We start from the raw sequence: 19059 nt of genomic DNA on the forward strand, positions 1-19059 counted from the left end.
TCAGTTATCGTGGGGTTTTTTTCCACACTTTGATTGTGATGCTTGCACATTCATGTGGGTTTCATCCAGGTATTCTGGTGTCCTCCACCAGTACATAGATGTATTGTTCAGTTGGATTGGTGTCTCAAAATAGTGTGAGTGAGAGAAATATTTGTTGTACTGACATTGCATCCTCAATGGCTTTCTTCTTTCTTTATTCAATTCCTTTTCTTCCTTCTTTCCCGTTCTGTATCTCCCTCTACTTATGTTGTTTGTATCACAACACAACCCGGTAAAGCGCTTTGGGACAACTCTGTTGTGAAAGGCGCTATATAAAAATAAATTGAATTGAATTGAAATGTACTGTCCTCCTTGGTCCATTGGGTAGAATTGTGGCCTCATATCTAACACTTTCAGCCTCAGCTCTGTGTGTCTGAGTTTGCATGTTATCCCTGTTTCTTTTCATTTCCTCTAACAAATTTAAAGAAAAGCAGTGTAGATGGCTTGGTGTCTTGAAATTATGCTTTATATTCGTGTCTGTGATGATGGGCTGGAATCCAAGGTATATCCTAGGACAGGCTTTCGGTAACCTTGCATTGTATTCATGCAAATTACTGCCTATGTGTTTTATTTTTGCATTTGTACCATTTATTTCAAAAGGGCCAGTATTGCATAATAGATAATGTATTTATAATATATCCACATTTTAGTTCTTTATTGTATAAATCTGTTTTCCATAATAATAGTCAGTTCAACTTTATAGTGTTATATCACATTGCACGGTAGCAGTTTTGTATCTGAAGTTTGTTCTCACTCGAATCTCATTGGGTTTTTTTTTTATCAATAGTGCTATGTAAATAGTACAGATAGGGTAAAAATGTAATGCTGGGCACTATGCAACGGAACACTGTGAGTAACACTGTGAATGAGTAACACTGTGAGTAGCACTGTGAATAACACTGTGAGTGAGTAACACTCTGAGTAGCACTGTAACACTGTGAGTAGCACTGTGAGTAACACTGTTACTGCACACCCCAGGTCTGTGGTTTCCATCCCGCTCTCATTCTTCAAAGCACAGATTCTATGTGAATACTTTGTTTGTTAATATACACATTTACTTAAGTTTAATCTCAAATGTTGTGCCTTATTCAACCTCCATAATGTTGACCTTTTTAAAATAATCTGGGGAGTCCACTTGCAGTCTCTGACCAAAGTGTTTTTTATTTTTTATTGTTATTATTCATTATTTGTTATATAGCAAAATACTGTGATACAGTGTAAACACAATACTGGGTATTGGAAGGCAGTTCAAATACAAATTAAACTTGCTGGAATGATACACCAGCAGACATATATTCATTGGATTCATTGAGGCAACTGTTAACGTTGTGATGTCAACTAGCTGTATTGCTTTTGGTAGAAATGTCTACTAAAATATTCTCTAATAAAACTCTCCCTGTATTAAGTCTAGCTCAAAATAAAATGTCAACAGATTCTATTTTCAGTCAGATCATCACTTTAACATAATTAGACAATATCGTTTCCCATAGCCTTAACATAGATTTATAGTAAACATTCGTTGCACTATATATCCGCCTCCAGGGGGCGCCCAAGATCCAAGAGTTTAATGAGGAGTTGGGATTATTTAACTCCTTCAGAATGAAGAGCAACTCTGATCACGTTTGCCAAGTCAAATTGAAGTTTGTGATAAAAATCTGTTATTTTGACATTGTGGTGGCCATTTTTTCGGTCCCGCGAGGGAAATCTCAATTTTATAAAAATCTGTGACTGCAATCAAATCTGCAGTGTGTGCATGTGTGTGTGTGTGTGTGTATGTGTGCGCGCATGTGTGTGTGTGTGTTTGTATGCGTGCGCGCATGTGTGTGTGTATTCAGGGGTATCTCATCCAAACTATAAACTACCACGTGCGTAAGGAAAATACATGTATGGTCATAAATCTTAAACTTTTTTTTAATGACTGTTTATGTGTAACTACACTAGGCAGCTAGATTGCAGTCTGCATTATCTCACAGTCATATAGCAGACAGCTCCTCTCCAGCTATTAACTATGAGAACGCTGCTCAGCATACTTGGTGCCCAGGGCAAAGTCTGAGCCAACAGCAGTCGGTAAAAGTTGTTGGTCAGTGGGTGGGGGTGAGGGTGGGGGAAAGCTACATATAATAATGACACTTAATTGATCCCTGTTGAGAAATTCTCTTTATGCCTACCCCACCTTGCTCTCCATGACACACATGTAGGTGAGAACAAGCTTGGCGGTAAAGGACAACCGTCTGCAGCAGCGCCAGTGGAGCTGGGGGTTAAGGGCCCCGCTCAAGGGCCCACAGACATGTGACTATTCTGCTGAGGCTGGGTTCAGACCAGCAACCTTCCGATCCCAGGCACAGAGGATTCCTGAGTGAGATGCTGATTATTCTCTGTAATTACTTCCTGTGGAGGTTTGCGAGCATGAAGGCTACACGGCAGAGGAGGCCAGCCCACCTTGGATGTCAGACTTGTAATATAATAGCAAAGAGAATTAGGCGGGGACAATTAGGTGGGGATTCAAATCCTCAAACCCAGAGAAATGAAGCAATAGTGTTGCCCACACAGCCACCCACTAATAACTTTATGAAAATGCTAAGAACTTTACTCTAATATTCAAATACAATTTTTGTTTATAGCTTTTGATGCTGAAATAGTGGATATTGGTAGTGGGTATTATATAAAGCACCTTTAAAGGATGTAAAAGAGTTTTAGAAGTGGTTGATTGTTGATTGTGGTTAGGGCAAGATGGACTATTCGTGTGAAACAGTCATTTAGGTCCCCCCCCCCCTCCTAAGACCATCATCTCCTTTATTTTACTCTTCTGTTTGATGTGGTGGTGTGGTTCCTGCCAGCTGGACTCGTGTTAACTTCTGGGTAGTACATGTATGAGAGCAGAGCAGGTCTCAGGGGTCTTCATAAATTGATGCCCAGTGGGAGATGTTCACATCTCTTATCCCCTTACCAATGGGAGATATTCATATCCCTTATCCCCTTATCAATGGGAGATATTCACATCTCATCGATCGATAGTAAATATTCATATCCCTTATCCCCTTACCAATAGGAGATATTCACATCTCTTATCCCCTTATGGATGGGAAGTATTCACATCCCTTATTCCCTTATCAGTGGGAGATATTCACATCCCTTATTCCTCTGTATTTCCATCAACAACATTCTAATTATTTCAATTCATTGGACTTGGACTGTAATATCTGTGAGTACTTGTAATGTGTCTGGCTAAATCCATTTAAAAACCTGCCATCCATGGGGCATTTAGGAATCATGTTATTATTTTGCCAACTCACATTAAATGAATTGACTGGGTTCTCATGGGAAACAAATGCAAACTCTCCCAACTAAATTACCGGGACCGTCTTGCCAGTCTGCCTCAGATGGCCATAGATGGACACAGAGGATGGGAGAAGTAGGTGGAGGTCAGACATGATGATGCAGACGGAGAGACATCCCTTGACACAGAGATTATGCATCCTGTCTGGAGTCTCCTGACTAACGTGTATCTCCGCAGTACAACAATCCGGAGAACTGTGACTCGCTCCATTCACGTAGAACCACAGAGGTTCACCGTGTGCGCTAACTTTCACTCAGTGAATTTCCCTCCGTCAGACACATAATTCATCCCGTGTGGTGTCGGTTTGCAGCGGAATGACGGAGAGTCATGGCTCAAGAGTCATAAAAATGGAAATGTGGAGGAAGATGGGAAACCTAGGGTGGAAAAAAGAATCAAGACATGTGGGTGTATGAAGGCAGAGAATACAGACAAAATATAAGGCGCATTGTGGGAGGCGGACAGATTGCTCTCCTCAAACACTTCAGCTAGAGGTCCTGGGAAACTTAAAACAAGAGGAGTTCAAGAGACGCCCATGCGAGTCACAGCTGAGGCAAAAAAAAAAGTCAGATACGTAGGAAATATGCATCACAGTGTCACTGAAGAAACACATTAAGAGGCCAAAGGTATAAGGAAATCGTTCATTTATGGACTGCTGTGGACCACAACATAATCAAAGACACTTGCCAACCGCAAAGCGGGTGCCACAGAATGAGCTGTCTTCACGGAATCACCATTACGCTTATTTGTACTTTCTTGTAATGTGTGTGTATATATAAATGTGCGTGTCACGTATCATGAATCAGCACCGGACAAGATTTGTTTCCTGCCCCGAGGGGAAGAAAGTGAGATGTTTGTCCATGTGTGGTATAAACAGATGTGGAATTTGGCCACCAACGCCTGTATAAGCCCTGCCCCCCCATGTTGAACTGTTTGGTAATTGGTCATTGTTTTTAATAACTGAAATAGCACAGGCATAAAGTCATCTCATAAACATATCCACTGTGAAGCTACCTCCTTCTCCCTCTGGCCTGGAGGTACTGGGTTCTGATGTGGCTGGTTATTAGAAACCTGTGTTTATTTTGCGGTAATGACCACTTCAAACAACATGAAAGATAAAGTCATGTAGCTGTTTCTTTTCCCAAGACCATGGGTCTGGCTTTTTCCTCCCTCGTAACGTCTCCACCCACTTTGTTTTATCCTTTCTTCCTTCCCACATTTTCTCCCCTTCCCCAGCTTTGCGGTGTCCACTCATCATTATCGTTCCGCACTTTTTATTTAGTTCATAAATGGAATCTCACTCTCCATTTTTGCTCCCTATGTTACGTGACATGCATTCAGAGGTGGTACTTTTTAATTCCCACATCCTTGGCGGTTTGATCCTTTCTTTCTCTTCTCAGTGGTTATTTTGCCCTACGGCTAGAAGCATTTATCCATTTACATCCGAGGCAGGACCCTAAGTTACAGCTGCTGGAGGACGAATCAGCATTGTGTGGTGATTGAAACCTTCTTTGGGGTTGGGTGTTTATGAAGGACTTGGTGGGATTTGTGTTTAATGGCAACATCTGGATGGTTAACCACCATCTGAAAGCATTACAGCTGCTTTTACTGAAACTAGGGGCGGACTCACTTCTCTGGGGACCCCAGGCTGACTCGAGTAGGGGGCCCCCTTTTGAAGCCAGAAGAGAAACAAGAGGCAATTTAACATGAAGTAACATCAATAATACGCTAATCAGAGTACAGGCTACCAGCAGTAATACTTACCGATCAGGGTGGGGGCGGGAGCGCTGTTGGTAAAATTCGCCGATCAGGGGGAGGGGGGTATTGCTCTGGCTGATTGATCAGCTGGATATAAGATACACTATATGGACAAAAGTATTGGGACACCTGGCCATTACACCCACAGGAACTTTTATGACGTTCCATTCTAAATCCATAGGCATCAATATGTAGCTGGTCCCCCCTTTGCAGCTATAACAGCTGCCACTCTTCTGGGACGGCTTTCCACAAGAGTGGAAAGTGTATCTGTGGGAATTTTTACCCATTCATCCAAAAGAGCAGTTCTGAGGTCAGACACTGATGTTGGACATGAAGGGCAGGCTCGCAATCTCTGTTCTAGATCATGGCAAAGGTGTTTGATGGGGTTGAGGTCAGGGCTCTGTGTGGGCCAGTCAAGTTCCTCCACGTCAAACTCACCCAACCATGTCGCTATTAACCTTGCTTTGTGCACTGGGGCACAGTCATGTTGGAACACAAAAGAGACTTCTCCAAACTGTTCCCACAAAGTTGGAAACACAACATTGTCCAAAATATTCAGAAAATAGTTCACGAAGCTTCATTTGGCCATCACTAGCATTTGGATATCTCGTATCAATGGGAAGGACCCACGAGAATCAGACTTGGAAATGTGGAACATTAGCTTTCTGGTGAGAATCAGATTTGACTTTGTGAGCGAGATAGAAAGGTGTCAGGGGGAACAATGTGTATCCTTGGCAGGCCATAAAACAATGAAGCAACTGACCATTCTGCCATGCATTTCTGTGGGAGGGTTTCTGGGAATATGCTGTAGCAGCCTGCATGTGCTCTTTGATTGCATGTTGTAGCCGGTTGTGAAAGGATCACAGCCACACCAGGTTCGTCTCAGCAACGATGGTTTACTGCAACATACAGCACGGTGAGCGCACTCCAAAGCAACGCGTGCTCTCTCTTTCAGCTTAGGCCGCAACAGCCAAACAAAAAAAAAGAAAATACACATTTACCGACTTTCCAAGCAAGTACTTTTACAATAAAACATATGAATCATGAGTTAAATGTTACAAAAATTACATCCTTAAAAAATAAAGTGAAAACACAGTTGTACAATCACAAATTAATTTTAAAGCCAAGAGAGAGAAAAAAAAACACCCCTTACCAACTCAATTCCCAAGCAGCTTCTGCCCGGGAATGAGCGAGGTGGCTTAAGGTGCGCTGCTCACTAAAGTGCCCCACCTGCAACAATATACAAAAGGAACCTTTTATAAATTTGCCAATGAAACAAATGCCCTCCGATAACTAATACTACTTATAATAATATAAACGTAATTCATATGCACAAAACTGAATTGTTCACTAAAATAACAATAATAATAATAAATAATAAGAATAAATGAGAAAGTTTTACAGAAGTTCAATAAAGTATTATTGAACTCGGCTACAAATGTCCTGTCACATACTGTGGGAGGTGCCACAGGAATATGGGATACCAAGGCCAGTACTTCCCACTATTTGGTCCTTACGTCAATGAACTAAGATTTATGTCCGCATCCTTGGCACGACGTTCAGGTTAAGGCGTGGGTACAGCAAGGATGCATTTTTTCTGCTCTTGCTGGTGATTTTCATGGACTGGATATGAAGGTATGAGCCTTGGCAGAACAGTTCAGAAGTAGCGAAGGCCAAAACGACACCTCATGAACCATTTACGATATTTTTTGGTTTGCTTTGGGGCATGCTTTGAGCCCTTTTTTGAACAGACAGCACCATCTGGTGGACTCAGAGAGAACTGCAAATGGTTCATGAGGTGTCGTTTTTGCCATCACTATTCTCCATTATGACTGGGGGGAGGTGACATCCATGTTATTTTGTCTTTTGGCCTCATTCAACTAGGACCTCTAACATGCAGTTTAATGTTGAGTGCGCAAAGTATATGGGTGAGAACTGACATCTCCCAGAACAGTGAATTGCTTCCTTCCGGTGAGACCCGATAGGGATCTTCTTCATAAGTAACTGAAAAAATGAATGTCAGATAGATGGGTGGGTTGGTTTGCTGGCTGCAGTTTTGTGGCTTCAGCATAACCGTACTGTGGAAATGGAGGCTAAGTCAGGAGTCACGGAGGTTATGGGCCAGTCTACGCCCCCCTCTTTGCCTTTGGCATCAGCTACTTAAGCATCTGAAACGAGGATTTTCCACAGAGCTACCAGAGACTGAGGAGTTCAGAGATGCAATGAACCTTCAAATGATACCCTTTCAGATCTAGGGGTACCGGGCCATAACAAGAATGATGCAGAATTGTGTATGTATGTATATGTATATAAAACCCAAAATACTGCAGACCTCCCTTACCGTTCCCTTGATTTGCATAATTTCACATCAAATCTATATCAATGGCACTCAACTACCAAACTCCAGTTCAAAATACAATTTAATCTGGACCATGTGATTGTTCTCCCCCACCCCCTACTAGGCTAATTTTATCATCGTCAATCTACTCCACAAGTTTTATCATGGTATTTGACACCTACTGCCCCCTTGAAACCTTATTAAAAATATCTTTACCACTTCACCACTGGAGATAATGCCAAAATGAAACACTTCTAACAAGCGAAGTAGGCTAAGTAACTTCAAAGAAAAACTAAAATCCCAGAAACAAGCACAAAGTGCTCCTGACGTGTTACCTGTGAGTGATGTCACGCATTTTCTCTTTGTCTTAGATGAGCTTTGGATGAGCTAAACTGGAAAAAACAATAAAGTGATTTTTTTGTAAAAAAAAAGAACGACACCCAGTCCCCTACTAACATTCCTTCCTGTAGCGGACGAATGTTTCTCTGCATGTAGGGCAAAGGAGGAAGGGATCAAATACAAAGGCAAAACAGGAAATTAATGAAATTAAAGAAAATGAGCCATGTCTTTGTGGGAGATGAGATAGGGGTGGGTCACGATGAAGAAGGGCCTGGAAGAAGGCATAGCCGGGGAAGAGTGGAAAGCGTCGACTTGATATCAAGATGCTGACTTATGTTTAGATAAAAATGGAAGGTGGGGTGCGCCTTGGCGCCTCACGCCTGGCTCCGCCCCTCTCCGTGATGTCAGCCTCGCAAATTGAGGTTACGGCTGCATTGCCGCAGCACATTCCGGACTCCCACACACACGAATACCCAATATCCCCGTCCCGGGACCCCTCCCAATCACCACTCATACCCTTTGCAGATGTTCACGCACGCCTCAGAAATCACTGCCTCCACAGCCCCATAGCTCTCTCAGCCCAGTGGCATGATGTTTGCAGTCAGCCCACAGTGGTTTAAACAGAGGCAATAAAAAAAACACCCCCTCTTCAGAAGTCATTCTAGGGCAGAGAAAAAAAATAATTATTCACCCAGTACATGGCCTTTCATCACTGTGTGTGGCTGTTGTTTTAGCGCTAATAAAATGGTAGCGACATCTCATTGTGGTGTGCAGCCTGTTTACACAGCGAGCTCCACACATTGTTCTTTATGAGCTGTGAATTGTGGTATACATTACCCAAGGCCTAGCCCCTTCGCAGGCCTCACAGTTACACATCTACATCTGGCCTGCTTCAGCTCAGAGCGAACTCTCGTCAAGTTCTTAAAAGGATTCAGCATGCGAAAATGCAGTTACGGATTACTTCATAGCGTAGAAGTAAATTTACGTATACTTGAAAGGATTGAGACAAACATACAGTGGCGGGAAATTTTTCCTGTTTCCTGCTATTTTGTTTAGTTTGGTTTTATTTTGTTTGTTGTATCACAAATAACATTTTGAAGAAACTGCCTGTACAGTGAGACTGTATCAAACAGTGAATGTAGAGTCCCATCAGGGAATGTAGAGTCCCATCTTTCTGTTTGGCAAAACCTCTGGCAAATTAGCTGGAAATCCTGTGAGCAAGGAAAATTTTACCAATATTTATGTCCGTTCACTCCGATGTGTTAGTAAAATGCTGTAACAAGTGGAATATCTATAAAATGCATAAAATTGATGGTCTACAGGTAGGCGTTGAGTAAAAAAAATACAGACTTTTCCAAAAATTCTTAATATATATTATGGAGAAATAAATTATTAGCTGCATGGAAACCCGAATAAATGAATGAATAAAGAGTAAAAAAGAGTAAAAAAGCTTTGAAGGTAATGCAGTGTTTGAAAAGTTTGTTCCAATACATGTAACCCTTTCAGAATGTTTTGGTCTGCTAACATATTATTCATACAGTGTATGTGCAGCTGTCTATAATATTCACTAGTAATAATTAGTCAGCATGGATTTTTTTGTCCTTAAAAAATAAATTCTGCTTTGTATAGTTCAATTGCTCTGTTCTTGTACCTTATAAGAATTGAATTGTATGTATAATTAGATCGATAGATGTTTTATTGTCATTGTAAGAACATCAGATTTAGTTTGGAATGTGCCAGCAGCTGCACAGTATATTTACAATTAAATAGATTCTAAGACATAAAATAGAATCTGAGAATAAAGTATGTACAGACACTATATATGTGCACAATGTATATGTATGTATGAATGTGTGTGTGTGTATATATATATATATATATATATATATATATATATGTATATGAATACTGTATATATAACTGTAAGGGATCCGGCTCATTTTCTCTTCATACAGTACTACAGGTTAATTAACACCAACTACTCTGTTCCTACCAGCCTCTGTCTTCACTGTAATTACTGGACTGATCGTCTAGCAATAATAAAGGTGAGGTTAGGACTTCACGCATTCCTAAATATCCAAACAGGGAAAAAAACATTCGCTCTCACAAGTCTGGGCTTGCACATAGCACACAACGATTACAGCATGCACTGTGACCGCATCAGACAGTGTAAACCTCGCAAACTTCTCTTCAAGACTACGGGAGTAGGATCTGGTTGAAGGGGGCCACAAAGAAGGACTTTAAAAAGATGAAACTCAATTAAATAAAAATAAGTGGATGGTAAAGTTTAAAGAGAGGAAAATAGTGGAAATCCTACATACCACTGGGCCCCAAAGTTGCAGTGAGGTCATGCTGTTAAGCACTTAATTTGGCTTTGCCGCTCAGTCTTTGAGCGTATGTGAAGGATGCTAACTAAGGCCAAGCCACTGTGGCTTTCTCTGGGACACTAGTTATGCCCTTTCAGAAAATTCAATTGCCACTGGAATATCTTGCACTTATAAGGCTCTAACTTGTGGCTTTGTAGCTAGCTTGGACATAACAGGTGAACCTCAAAATAAGGGAAATATTCAATAATATGACCAAGATCAACAATAGACCATTAGCTTGACCTTATAGAAACCTTGGCATTGATCAGTGATGTATTATATGCCCTGAATGGCATCAGGAAAAACTTGTAGTAAAGGTATAAAATAGCATTCTGTCATCTTCCATCAGCCACATAAATGTTGACACCATTATGTCAGTGATTACTTATGATCTGCTTTTCAAGGTTGTTCAGTGATTCCTTGATCGACTAAAGAAAAAGCATGTACTGTCCTACTTCTTCAGTTCAAATTATACACGTAACTACTTAACTATCAGGGTTGGGGCCATTCTGGAACGCATTCATTAATTCCAATCCAAATCAGGAAATGGAACTGGAGTTGTGATTGGAAAAAACAACAGGGAACAGAATTGGAATTGAATTTGAATTTCAGGAAGATTTAAATTCCAACTGCAGTTCTATTTCCTGATTTGGATTGGAATTGCTGAATGCATTCCAGAATGGCCCCAACCCTGATAACTATAATTATATAAATAAATTACATAGATAGTTCAAGGCTGAGAAACTGAATCCCATCTTTGCTCCGTGGGTGTGGAATATGCATGTTCTCTCCAGTACACTTGATTCCTTCCGAGTATTCTTATTTCCACCAACAGTAAGACAGCAGGCTTTTAGGTTAATTGACATCTTTTTCTTTCCCACAGTGTATCAGTATGAGAGTAAGTCCCCCGTGGTGTGGACTGGCATTCCGTCGCATGCACCCCAGCCTCAACAAATACCACATTCCCAAATTAGTCATTCCTTATCCACAACACTGCGTGTGCCACCTGCCACTTACTATCCTCCTAAATTCAATTCAAGTAAATTTTATATAGCGCCTTTCACAACAGTGCCACCCCAAGGTGCTTTACATGGGTGTGCGCGTGGTGTGGTACATTGCAGCATCATTTAGACAGAATAATACAGACACAGAAGAAAGAAATGAAAGAAAGCATGCCAAGTGACAAGAAAGATGACATTCCCTCTGCTACAATGTAACCTTCTGATGTAACATTTTCTTGACGTCATCATCCAAAGGCAAAATGCAATGTTGTTTATGCATTTGAAAGCATGCTAAGCATGTTACTTTAAATTCACACAAGAAAACGGATGGACAGCACATTTTGCTAAGCAAAGGACACAAAAATGAAACACACACTGGGAGGATTTAAAAGAATGCAAAACAACACAGACATGGACAGGATGTTGCTGTGAAGCTTTTCCTCTTCCTGTGTACTCTGCTGAATGGCCTTCCTGCCGGCTTATATTAAACACTAGTTTTATTTATTTTATCACCCAGTTCCCTAAGCCTGAATCACATTTATCCCAGATCAGGGTCTTACATACGTATACGTGTTTCAGCTTTTTCTTGGTTTTTCTTCTTTCTTGATTTTTTTCTATTTTAGAAATCTTAGATACCCTACAAAAATTAACCTCCCCTACTTTAAATGTTCAAAGCCAACCAAGAAGTATTAAAATGATAAATGATTAGGTTATTAACTGGTGTTATGGGGGTACTGTGTTACATAGCCACGGATCGGACTTGTTGGTCCTTCACATCCCACAGATGCTTAACATGTACTTAACATAAGAACATAAGAACATAAGAAATTTACAAACGAGAGGAGGCCAATCGGCACATCAAGCTCGTTTGGGGAGAACTTAACTAATAGCTCAGAGTTGTTAAAATCTTATCTAGCTCTGATTAAAGGAACCCAGGGTTTTAGCTTGCGCTACACTAGCAGGAAGACTATTCCATACTCTAACTACATGCTGTGTAAAGAAGTGCTTCCTCAAATTCATTTTAAAATGTTCTCCCGCTAATTTCCACTTATGGCCACGAGTTCTAGCATTTAAACTAATATTGAAATAGCCATTTGCTGAACGGCATCCAGACCTGTTAGAATCTTATAGACCTGGATCATGTCCCCCTTTAGTCTCTTGCTCGAGGCTAAACAGATTCTGCTCAGCTAACCTCTCCTCATAAGACATTCCTCTAAGACCACACAATGCAACTGAAAACAGGTTTCATCAGGCCAGATTCTAAGGTCCAGTTCTGACACTCATGTGCCCATTGTAGGCACTTTCAACGATAAATAGGAATTAGCACTCTGATTGGCCAGTGGCTATGCAGCCCCATACACAGCAGGGCTCGATGTCCTGTGTATCTTGACACGTTACTCCAATGATCACCATTAGAATTATCCACCATTTTTGCCAAAGTAACCCATCTCTTGTTTTGTACCAGGGACAGCCTTTGTTCACATTTCACATCGATGAGTCTTGGCTGCCCCACACGCTGTCGGCTGTCGGCGGTCCTGGTTTTTCCCTCCTCGGACCACCCACAGCCTTACCATTTCGGAGATGCTCTGACCCAGTTGTCTGGCTATAGAGATTTAGCCCTTGTTGAAGTCACTCAGATCTTCACCCCTGCCATTTTCTTCTGCATTCTACATGTCAACTACAAGTACCGAAAGTCAGCTTACCGTCTAATACATCCCAGACCTTCACACACACCATTTTTATGAGATAGTTAACATTATTCTCTTCACGTGGGGGTGGTCAGAATGTCTCAGCTTGTCGGCGTTGCCTGTTCTGTTCCCTGTTAGCATTTAGTAAATGCAAGCAGCTCTTAACAGATATGATATTAGAACACTCTGTTGTTTAAAAAGTTGGTTTATAAACCAATTCTTTGGCTTGTAAGGGATAAAAAAACACTTTCTGTCCATGATATTGTGCCCATCTCTGCTGAACTTGACACTTTGTAGCAGATGTTCTTAACTAGAGACTATCTAAAGAGTCCTGTTCATGGCTGTCAGGTCTAATAGGGCTACATCTTGGGTTAAGTCATCTTTGCTCCAAATGGCTGGTCTGCATTAGCCCCATGCATTGAGGTCTGGGATTTCTTCCCCCGTTTGTTTTACCGTGTATGTGTGTGGTCGGGGGGAGGGGGCGCAGAAAGATGACACCCTACCTTGCAAATCTGCCTGCTTCTCCCCCCCCCCAACCCCACCATGGAAGTAAGTGTCTTTGAATCACCTTTGCAGTGATTCAGCCTGTTTCGATCACTGACATCCTCTGTTCACCGCTGCTTAATTTGCTTTGCTTTCAGTTAAATCCCACTCCCTTGTTCTGCAGAACTACCTCTGGTTTAGTGCTGACTCACAGCCTTCCACTCCACGGTAGTCATTCGTTGCTAAATCCCAGAATCCACTGCATTCTTGACTCTATCTCCAAGTACCAATCTTGGACGCACACAGAGCAGTTTCATGCCTATATGCACACCATACCACTGTGGAAATGTAGTAGGTACTCCACCCTGCCGTATGTAGCAAACCCCTATGCATACATTTACATTTTTACATTTATTTATTCTCTCCAACACAACATCCATGTGAAACAAATAGGATGTTATAAGCATCCCGCTGTCAAGGACTCAGCTAAACCTACGGGCAGCTAGGTGTCCAATGAACGCCCAGGTACAAATGTAAGCAGTATTGGAGCATTGGCAGACCACACACAAGAAGCACATGCCTGTTTACCTGACAGCATGACTCCAGGTCAGGGTAAAATGTAAATAACTCTACCCAAACAAGATCATATAAAAGTTGACAACAATGAGATTTTCGCACTTTCAAAGCTCAGAGACACAGGGCTGCTGGTATGGGGGCCCACGATGTCTATTTTCCAGGGATAAACTGAAAAAATAAATTAAAAAAAGGGAGCCACACACGGACACAGACCCGCAAAGTTCAAAGCGGCGTGTGTCATAAGCAGAGAGTATGGCAAGAAAAAAGCAGGAATGTGCTTTTCTTCAGAGAATTCATAAAAAAAAAGCGACGAGAAAGGGTGATGGGGGCCACAGTGACCTCACTGCACCCAACCCCCCGCTCCGCGCTCGTGATAGGAGTAATGAAAAGAAACATTTACAGGAACATGTCCTGGCTACACGTCCTAAATGTCCCAAATACACACACAGATCCTTTTCTGTCATGTCACTATTATACACCAACAAACTCCAAATGTCCTGAAACAGGAACCTTCTAGAAGTCACACAAGGGAAGGTAAGAATTTAATCTACAGCATAAGATTTCAGCGCCAAAGGCTGAGAGGAGGCGTGCTAGGGGGGTGATGAAGTAAATCTAGGCGGTTCTGAAGGAAGATTTGGGGATTACAAGCATCTATAGAACATCTGAAGAATATCATTGCACAAGAAAAAAATCTAGCAAAGCATCACAGCATCTGATAAGCATTTACTCAGGTGTTGGCAAATTTAAAGGGATTACTGCTATTATTTATGATGAAATTTAAAGTATTGAGTTACGGCACGAGCTTAATGCAGTAGAGGCTGCTAGGCTGGGTTGTTACTACAGTGGATCACACATGAACCTGGAACAACATGATTTAATGATAATTTAACACAGGAGTATGTCAGATAAGGAGATGGCAGGTGAATGTTCATTGACAGGTTAGATTTAAAAGATGAAATGGAGCTCAGAAATGTACTGATTAAATTATAACACAACAGACATGTATAACTGGCAGGGAAATACCTGGGTTGTTAATGGACATTTAATCTGTATGTCTTGGTTCTTCAATATATAAATATATATATTGAGCTGGAGATAATGTAGTGGGGTATTATGTGTTGGGTGACCAGATAATCCATGTTAGGAAGGACACTTTGAGCTACTTTGGGTTTTACACACTACTTTCAAACTGAAAAGCTCCTGTGCTCGGCTAAATAGTTCAGCTCTTCTTGTGCTTTGACTGGTTTGTTTCTTTGACTGAAAGACTCATCCAGCTGTTTCACATTAGCATTAGTGACACATGCATGATTATAGGAGACTGACCAATCAGCACACAGCAAGAACTCAGTGCTCAAGTGAAATCTAGGTCCTTTTAATTGAAATGGTAATTTACAAATCCTGTCCTGGCTCAGAGTGTCCTCCCTGACATGGATTATCTGGTCGCCCTAGTTACTGTCACACATTTTTACAGCCACACATATGTATTTAGGTTTGTTGACTTGAATTGTCGTCTTATGAAGTTCTTGCTGTGTTTGAAAGGTGTTGTGTCGGTCCTGCTCCAGTCCTGCTTACACTTGTAACTGCGCTTTCACTGGAAGCTCAGCCTTGCTGCTCAGCTGACAGCTGTATGTGTTAATGTGCTGTTGTAATGTAATGTGCCTGTACATCGCTTTGCATAAAAGCATCCGCCAACTGTAATAAATGTAAATGTAGTTCCTAAGTATTTTCATGGGAAGACATGCTGTGTTTGATAAATGGATCTTTGTTCCATTAATCTGGGAATTACCATGTTTTGAGGTAAGTCCTGCTGTACATTTTCGGCCTGCTTTCTTTTCCAGGCCTGTACTGACCCACACACAGCCTTCAGACCCACCAGTGGGGGTTCCCATGGCTCACCTTCCACATGTTACTCCCTCTGCCCCTCCCCTAGCCGCGGAGGAGCGAAGCATCGGGTGAAGGAGCCTTTTCAAAGAGACGAAGATGTACGCTGAAGAAAGAACAGGAGGTGGTGGGGGTCTGCTGAGAGCTGTGATAGTCATCTTTTCATTTAGAGGTGCAACAGAAGAGGAGGAGAAGACATGGGGGGTAGTGTGGGACAGGTGGACAGATGAAAAGAACTGAAATAGATTAAAAAAAACAGAGATAAAAGGGACAATGGAGCTATATCTGTCAACAGCATCTAAAGTGATCTTTTAAATACGTCATTCTTACTGAGCTGTACTGTCTCATGATTTCTTCTACAGTAGCCATAAAAAAGTGTCTCTCATTCATTATTTAATTAATTACATGAATTAAAGAGTGTGGAGCCGGGATCTAGTGTGTGAGTATAGACCAATAGCCCTGAACAGTAGCACTGCCGATAAGTCAAATTCTTTAATTGTATTGATACCGCGGCACTACAGAATTCTTGAATCTGATTGATCAGAAGGGTGTCGGTTAATTTTCCATAACCGCTCATATAGTACCAGCCTAGCAAATTACGGTAGTAAATCAATGCATTACTGACCTTTGGCCTTAGTTTATATTATGAGGTGCTACTTGTCACAACACTGCAAGGCTCAGTCCAAATCCCTGAAATTGAAGACAAGTGCAGTAACTTTAATTGATCGTTTCACGCGCTTTATTTACTTAGCAAACACTCTGATCCAAAATTTCATTTTTTTTTTTTAAGTGAGATCAGGCAATCCTGGGTTAATAGTCTCTCCCACTGGTGAAATCATGAAATGGTGAAATTGACCCTGGGATTTGAACCAGCAGCCTTCCACTTATGGGTACAACGTCATAAGCCACTAAGCTAGCCACCACCCTAGGGAGTGTGCGCCTAAATGCACTTGCACCCTAGGGAGTGTGCATCAAAATGCACTTCTACCCTAGGGAGTATGCGCTAAAATGCACTTCTACCCTAGGGAGTATGCATCAAAATGCACTTCTACCCTAGGGAGTATGCATCAAAATGCACTTCTACCTTAGGGAGTATGCATCAAAATGCACTTCTACCCTAGGGAGTATGCATCAAAATGCACTTCTACCCTAGAGAGTATGCATCAAAATGCACTTCTACCTTAGGGAGTATGCGTCAATATGCACTTGTACCCTAGGGAGTATGCACCAAAATGCACTTCTACCCTAGGGAGTATGCATCAAAATGCATAATATATAATCACTGTTCTTTGTAGGAATATTTTTTAATTGAGGAGGATTTTAAAATCCATGCTATGAAAATCTGCTGCTAACAGACCCAATGCACTAGTGTTAAGCAGTACCCTGAACTTAAAAGAAGCATTCTTGTTACTTTTGAGGGCTACATTTGCTACTTGCCAAGGATGTTTCAGATCAAACGCATACGAAAATGCTCGGTGTCCCCTTACACGTCTTTGAGTAATGCAATGTTTTAAAAATGCAGCTATGTGTCCCAAACAGATTCGGCACTGTTTTGCTTCAGTATAAAAACATGGCCCCCAGGAAAACCATGTGGTGAGTGAAATACAAAGACTGAGCACTAAATGTTTTATTGTAAGACCAAGGCTCCTATTTTAGCACCCCTAAAGATTTATTTGGCGTTTAGCGGAGGCACATTTTGTTTTCTCATTAGAGATCACATAAAACATGTGGAAAGTGTCCTACAAGAGAGGCTGCTTAATGATTAGTCATTTCGGCATCTTATTGTTGTAATACTGTTTTTCAAGTCATGTTTCACAAGGTTCCAGTACGTTTGCCAAGAGACAACAAGCAGCACATTGTGTACGTATATGAAACAGAGCAGCTGAACTAAGACGCCCACTAAAATGGGAATGGCGGAAGTATAAAATAATTCAGCCTGTCATCGCACTGCTCATTTTATACTTAAAAATAAGCAGACTAAAAGCAAAACGTTTATTATTATTAAAAAAGTTCCCCACTCAGCAAAGTACAGCAGCATAAACATAAAGTCCAGGTTTCCAAACACCAGCTAGATTGTTATCATCCTCAGTGGTGACCAATCACAATGAAAACATGTTTGAGAGCCAAGTGAGGTGACTTACTGTGGCAAAAAAAAAAGATTCCTAAAAAACAGACAACAAAATAAAGTGCACACTGCGGTCTTTGTGTTAAGGAAATATTGTGCGTAACAGTTCAAAAGCAGCAGTAGAAAATTCCATTCTTTCAGGGACAAAGTCCGACACGTTTTTGAATAAATTCCAGTTAGTGCCTAATTTACACCTTAAGTGCTTTGTGAGGTATTTGGTTTTCATGCGAATGCAATGATTGTTTCTTCTCCAAATTCCTATGAAGGGCTAAGGGAGTGATTGCTCATAATGAACCACAGGGCAATGCCAGAAACCAGGAGAGGATTTGTTATCTGCGAGGTTTTTCATGATCAAGAGGCAACTGATATAATTGGTATAATTACCAGACCACCTTATACCACAGTGTAATTTTTAAAGCCTGCGTGTGGTGCCGTACGTGCTATGCCGTGACATCTATGACGGTTAGCAATTTTTAGTGATAGCTGCTTATACTTAATGCCTTATCCCGATAGCAATGGCACCAAACCTGTTACTTTTTGGCAGCTCGCATGTCTTCGTTTGTGTGTGTTCTTTGTTTTTGCATGTGTGTGTGCGTCTTTGAGATGAGTTTACTCGACCGTACGTCCAGCGGGTCGTGAATACTTGTGTGCACATAGGTGACAACATGTTTAATTTTCCACACGAGTGCCATTGCTAATAAGACGTGCGAGACGAGTCGAGGCGTGCCCTGCTTGTGTCCGCCACGGAGCCGGGGAAGACTGCCTTTAATCTCCCTGTTCGTTTGCCGCTGAACCCTGCGAAGAACGAAACATGTAGTGGCACAAGCGAACAGCCTGTTCCTGTCAGATTCCACCCCTTGTGCTGCAGAAACATACAGAGGAGTTCCCTTGTGTATGAATTCAGCTATATACTTTGGTGAATTATACAATTAAGCAGAAGGTAAGAAGGTTGAATAGATGTGTTTGTGAAATAAAGAACCTATTGCAATACAAAGTCCAGGCAAAGAATATGGCTACACCTGTCCATAGTGCCCAAGCAGAATAATGGGAGGCCCCTCGACCAATGGGGCCCCTGATAGTGCCTTTCTTCAGAAGCCAAACACTAGGGGCAGAATTGCCATGCAGTTCTAC

Source organism: Paramormyrops kingsleyae, chromosome 18 (genome assembly GCF_048594095.1).
Source record: "Paramormyrops kingsleyae isolate MSU_618 chromosome 18, PKINGS_0.4, whole genome shotgun sequence".
In the NCBI taxonomy this organism is placed as follows: Eukaryota; Metazoa; Chordata; class Actinopteri; order Osteoglossiformes; family Mormyridae; genus Paramormyrops; species Paramormyrops kingsleyae.